We start from the raw sequence: 6715 nt of genomic DNA, 5'->3' as shown, positions 1-6715 counted from the left end.
GTTTGCCATCCGAGGATCGATGCTAAAAGATGTTATTTTGCTTGGACAAAATACTTCTAAAGGCAAAAGGGGCAATTTTATATTGTTCCACATTTTTAAAAGGTTAGATATGTCGCTGTAGTGTTTGCACACGACGATGTATACTGCCTTTTATGCGTGTAATAATTGAAATCGTCTCGCCTACTACAATGTGGTGACTCTGTCTCTTGGATTCACGAGATGAATTCTACCCCTTACTTTAGCTTTAGAACATCCTTTTAACTGGATTCTGACAAATATATATTTTATTCTTTTTCCAGTCAATTTTCCTTCCACGGCCTTCTCTGATAGATAGGTCATTGGTCAGAGTAGTGCTATGCACTCTCGCTATGAAGGGATTCCTCTGATTAAAGAGGCACCCCAATTCAGTTCTGACTGTCCTGAGGACGTTTTCGAGCTTGTACGATGAGGAGATCGTCGTATTCTACGTCGGCTGCTTATCGACATGTCTCTAACTCGGGACCAAGATCCTACTCAGCCTCTGAGGAAGCCACAGTACTTGTTCGGAGACTCCGTAAAGGACCCGAAGAATCTTTCTTGTGAACCAGCATAATGGTTATATGGGAGTGGTTCAGTATTCAAATATTTATCATCGATTCCTTGCCAACACTCTCTCTTATAGTTTAGGAATTTATCTGTAGGCCGTGAAATGTTCTAGAGATTGACTGAGGATCACGAGTGTGTCCATTACGGGTTCATCGGGAAGGATGCTAATACTCGAGGATCAAGTTACATGACTTCTATAAGAGGGCTTCACCCCGGCATTTTAGGTCAAGATAACTTGCCTCAAAACAAGTTAATGTTCAAGGCTAGTACAGTGAAAGGTCGTTTGGCTAGATTAGGAAGAGAGCTTCCAATCAAAAAATTTAGGTGTTACGACTGGGTCCACTATTCTGGGGATAAGTGGTGGACAAGGATGACCAGTTATGTGTTGAAACATTAGGGACGTGAATTAGCTGAAATAGGATTATCGGTTCCCATACGTGCCAGTATGTACGAGTTGCAGATTAATGTCAACCACTTCTTTGCTTTGTTCGAGATTTATAATCCGAACACCAACACTTTTCTGACCAAGAATGGAGAATTAGGGCTTCCTCTTCACGAGATGATGAAGGTCTCAGGGCTGCCCATGAATAATGTACCTTATCAGGAATTCTTTCCAACAGCCAGTCAGCTAAATAGGATGAAAGAACGAGCTACCATGGCTTATGACACTCTATGGGAGTTGATGTGTCATTATTACACTGCTATGGCGGAGATGGAGATTAAGGCCAAAAAGAAGTCTCCGCAGACCAGCTTGAAGCAATTTGCCGACTATCTGTTTAAGAACCTCGAGAATCATTCAAGTCAACCAGTATGTGAATTACCTCCTCTAACCCCATCGGAAATTAATAGGCTATTGGAGAAGACAAATGCTCAGACATATACTTCTCGCTCGGAAGATGGATTCCCCTATGGCCCCAAGTTCAGATCATTTTTATGTCAAGCTGGCACGAGGATTAAGCCAACAACTCTTCTAGCCGGGTATTGGGCTATTTGGCTAAAGAATTGTGTGGTATCTCATCAGCCTTCCGATGCGATGCCGATTGAGGTCTTATATCCAACAGTTCAGTTAGCGACGGGTCGCATGCTGTCTCTTCTCCCAGCAATGGTCACTGATATTTATAGTGGGCTCCGTCACTTAGCCACTACATTTACAAAAGAGGGAAAGAAGCCTTCCACTAAGATCCCAATTCCCAAAATTGAACTACCGTACACTTATTTGATGACCTGGTTAGTTCTTCATCGACCAGACCTGATGTCAGCTCCCGAAGACGTTAATCCAGATCTCCCCTTACAGCAAATTTTAGAGGAATCTAGGTGGGTAGTAAAACAATAGTACGAGGTGTCCCAGCAATTCAAAGTTCATAAATGTTGGGAATTTTTTTCGTGTTTCCTACAATTTTCCGGGACCTATAATGACACTCTACTGGATATGGAAGAGCCGAGGCAGGACCAGACCGTATTGGATGTCGGATGTTTCAGATGGCTAATGAACATCCGTCCCGGCTATCTAGTTTTTAGAGTGAAGGATGTTTGCAGCATTGAGCCGTACTTACCATGCCGATATGCTCGCCAGTTCGGCTATGACCAGCTCTATGTAGTATTGGACCCTAGAGGGGGGGGGTGATTAGGGTCAAAAGGCTCTAATATGCAGTTTGAAACACACAACAAGCAATTCACAGTAAATAGATGCAAACAAGGTAAATAAGAGAGGGTTAGAAATCGTTATCCTTGACGCGCGATGTGTTAACGAGGTTCGGCCCTCTGGCCTACGTCCCCGCTCCCCACTCTCGAGGAGAAATCCACTACACAGCCGGTTTGGAAGCCGGAACTTCGTCTACACAGCGATCCCACACGATCTCTCTCACTACACAGTTTGATCTCAACAGATCACTCCCTCACAGTAGATCTTACTCAAGATCTCAACTACACAGCACAAGATAACAGATGTAGAACTCTCTCTTACAAAGCTCCTATGGCAAAGAGAACAAATTTCTGAAGCTGGGAGGTGAGCTCACACAAAACCACAGAGAAGAAAGCAGGACTGATTTGAAAATTTTCTCAGCAGAAACAGAAAACACTCTCTCTGGTTTTTCAAACATTTGGCTCAGAGAAGAAGAAGAAGCAGCTGTAGGGTTTTTATAGAATAGATTAAAACAATTTTAAAACCAAACCCAATCTTCCTGTTTAGGAAGATAATCCCCTTTACAGAGCCTTAGCTCAGACTGAGCCAAGCACAAAAGAGTGAAAGCACGACAATCGAAAATAAAAATGACCGTTTAAAAGAAATCTCGTGTTGACTGAAGGGGAAAAAAGCGGTCGGCTGAAATAACGTTCGGTCGACCGAAAAATCACGTCGGTCGACCGACCGAAAATTTCGGTCGACCGTGAGCTGCTTCAGAAAAATAGAAAACCAGCAGAAACACTGTCGGTCGACCGGATCGGTCGACCGATAAAAAAATCGAGAATTTGGTCGACCGGCCCGGTCGACCGACGACCTCTCTGGAAACCAGTAAGAAAAGATGATATGTGCGGTCGACCGATCCGGTCGACCGCTTTCTGACATATGCTGGAAAACATGTTTTTGACCAAGTTAAAATATTTGTAGAATATTTATTTGACCTCTGAAAAATCTGAAACTTTGTAAAATGTTTTTGATACTAAAAACAAACTGTTTGAAGAAAGAATTTTGCAGATAGGTTCTCGTATTTGTGAAAAATAAGGTTTTGTGAAAACGGCTTAAAAGTTTAAGAAAGAAAACATGTGTGTAAGTCCCAATAGCTTCATGTAAACACAGTGACTCTTTGCCTACATTCTAGCACTAGAGAGAAACATAAAGGAAAGCTAATATCCTCATATTTAAAGCAATACTTGAGCTTTGATTAGCTTGAATCGGATGAAGCTTTTATATGAGTTTGTCGTTCTTGAATTAACGTTGCTTCATCTCTTGGCCTCCTCCTCCTTTGGATATTATCTTTGTAGCATATATTCCATCCATCCTTCATTTATGGCACTAACGAGCTTGATAAATAGATTTACTACAATTTCACTCAATAAGCCATTAGTACCAATAATGGTGGTTGTAAGAACATCATCAAAACATAAGGGCTAACATGTAGGAAACCCGAACAAGAACCTCAGAGTTTGCGGGGGTCTTATCGACGGAGCGAGGGCTTGGTTCTGGAGCATAGTTGGTTGTACAAAGGCTCAATTTGACCTTCCGTTGGCGGTGCCTCCTTTACAGATAACATTCTTATATTGTAAATGGCTTATAGCTGCCAACGCCACCTCCAAGAAGAAGAGGATTATTTAATTGCTGAAAACACTATTGCTTTTGCGGCTGATTTCCATTTTCTTTTTTTTGATGTTCAAACAAACACAAGAAATGGAAATAGATGATTAAAATGTAATATTTAATTGCTGAAAACACTATTGCTTTTACAGCTGGGTTTTCTTTAAATGTGACGTGACGGGGATTTCATTGCGAACCAAACGAAAAAAAGAAAAGTGGGAAATGTGCTGAAATGTCTTGAATTGGGTTGGAAATGTGTGTTTTTCATTTCCTTTTTTTTCAGAAAACAACCAAACAAGCCCTAAGAGGAAAGAAAATCACGCGTACACTATTCAAGTGAGGGCTCTTTAGTAAGGTGGATCTGATGTTCGGTAGTTAGTGTAGTGTTTGGTGTTTGGGTTTAGAATTCGAGTGAATACAATAGCAAGGAGGAGGATCACACGAAGCATGGATCACTTGGATATGTGAACAAGAGGATATGATGTTTGGCTACATATGATGTTTTGTGTTCGGATTAAATTAATTAAATTCAGATCAACATCTCAAATTAATTAGAATGTAGATGGGCGAATCAATGGTGGATTTTGGCAATCCAGGAGTTTATTCCTAAGTTTTGGAGTGCTCTAAATGCGATGAGAGGGTTTGATCTTTCAGATTTTGCTCAGATTGGTCAAAAATTAATGAGACAGATCTAATAGTAGATAGGGCAAACGAGTATGCGACAGATGAGGCTGGTGTAGAGAATCAGATATGAATCTAATAGTAGAGTTGTCTGCATATAATTATTCAAAGTCATCGCAGGAGCAGGAGTTGGTTGGTGTGTAGATTTGAGGAGGACAATGCCAGATTAGGTGGAGCTTGCAAGAATGCACGACTGAGTGACACACATGGAGATGGAGATGGTGGCATTAGACTTGAAGATGATGAGTGCTCATATTCAGTCCAAGCCAAGTGATGGAGGAGATAGAGGCATTCGGCTCGTCGTATATGGAGTAACAGAAGTGCACCAATATGATTCGAGATGAACGATGCAGGTGGAGCACGAGGACAACAAGTGGGGGGAGGTTATTGTTAGGCTCAAGTTGAGATAAGAAGCATGGTTGATTTGCTTATAATGTTAGAGATCGCGAAGATATATTGGTGCGCACAAGAGAGGTGGAAACGTCACAACAAGTCAAGTGGCATAGTGAGGGTCACGGGCCATCCAGTAAGAGTGCAAGTATTCTGATTAGGAGTGTAGGTAATTCAAATTGAAATGAAAAAGAATAGAAGATGCTAGCGGGAGAGGCAAAATTTCAAGACAGCGATGATATATCTTCAAGGGAGTTTGGGAATCAAATCCAAGGTAGAGATTGTTGGGATTGTGTCTTTGATTATTTGTATAACTTTATTTGATTCTTTGTATAACTTTATAAAAATTAGATAGGGTTATAGATCTATCATGATTAAGAGATTGAGTCTCATCATGATTAGGAGTTCGAATCCTATTTTAATTAGGAAGCTAGGCTAGAGATAGAGTTTTAGTTTTCATATATATAAAATTCTATTGTTGGAGGAAAAACCAAACAGAGGAGAGAGAGCCAATATTCTTATAATCTAGGGTTAGCAGAGGACGTAGCCTGATTCAAGAATATTGTACGAGAGGCGAGAGTTTTGTAGTATTTTTCCATGTAAAATATTACATTATTGGGAGAGAGTTTCGCAGTCTTTGTTCATTCAAAAGGTTGTAAGGATAGGGTTTTAGAGAGAATATGTGAGTTGATTATGTATGTGAGGTTGAGAGATTGAGAGACGAGAGTTGAGTGATTCCTCTTATAGTTCTCCCTAATACATAGTGTATTTCTCGTATTGTTGCCCCGTGGACATAGGTCGAAGTTGGCGACCGAACTACGTAAATCTCGGTGTTCTTTCTTCTTGATTGTTGTTGTTTTATACCTTGTTAATTGTGGGCTGGCTTTCAACTTGCGCAGATCATAGTAAGGAAGAGGGGACTAAAATTCCCCAACAATGACATTAGGAGAAAAAAGTGGAGCTTCCTCTTTTCGGATCTGAGGGAGAACTATGGCAATAGGAGAAATTGGTTGATTTGGTCTCTCAAAAACAAAAGGCCTCACCTTTTCTCTTTCATCTTGTAGCTGATCTGAATTTGAATCTGATAGTTCTAATTGTGAATTGAGAGTAAGAAAAAAAGGAAAAAGAAACAGAAAAGACCCAACTAGAAGAGTTGAGAAGGTGCCACGTCGTGTTTTCATTCTCATAACTGGTTGAAGCAGATAGCTGCCTCAGAACTCGTTGAAGCAGGCAACTTTGGTAAAAATAGAAGAGCTCTAAGAGAAGTTGCGCTAGGCCTTTTTAATAGATTGATTGAATATATACATACACACACCAATTGTCTATTTATTAGAAAAATAAAAAAAAGTCATAAATAGATTTTTATGGCTGTCCTGGATGGGCTCAATCAACCCCTTTAATGGACCGAGCGATTAGCTTGAACCATTGTAAGACAAGAGGCCGGGCCCTTGGTAGCCCATAAAATGGGCCACGCAAATGTCGGGCCAGTTCGGCCCACTTGCTACTCCCGGGCTCCATCAACAAGACGCAGAGTAAGTATGAAATGGTAAAGATTTACAGCTGGACTTTTATGCATAAACGTCAGGATAAAAACCCCCTTCTCCCAATCCTCACCTCGCCTCATCTCCAATGGGAGCTCTCCGTTTGCCCTCTCTCGCTCTCCTCTTCTCCCCATCCAAAACCCTAACCCTAAAATCCCCTTGCTCTCTCCTCCTCCGCCCCTCCGTTCTCAAGACCCCCGCCTCGATCTCCGGCGACGGCAGGCGGCGG

Source organism: Asparagus officinalis, chromosome 7 (assembly GCF_001876935.1).
Source record: "Asparagus officinalis chromosome 7, Aspof.V1, whole genome shotgun sequence".
Classification (NCBI taxonomy): domain Eukaryota; kingdom Viridiplantae; phylum Streptophyta; class Magnoliopsida; order Asparagales; family Asparagaceae; genus Asparagus; species Asparagus officinalis.
Note: the sequence above shows the minus strand (reverse complement) of the source record.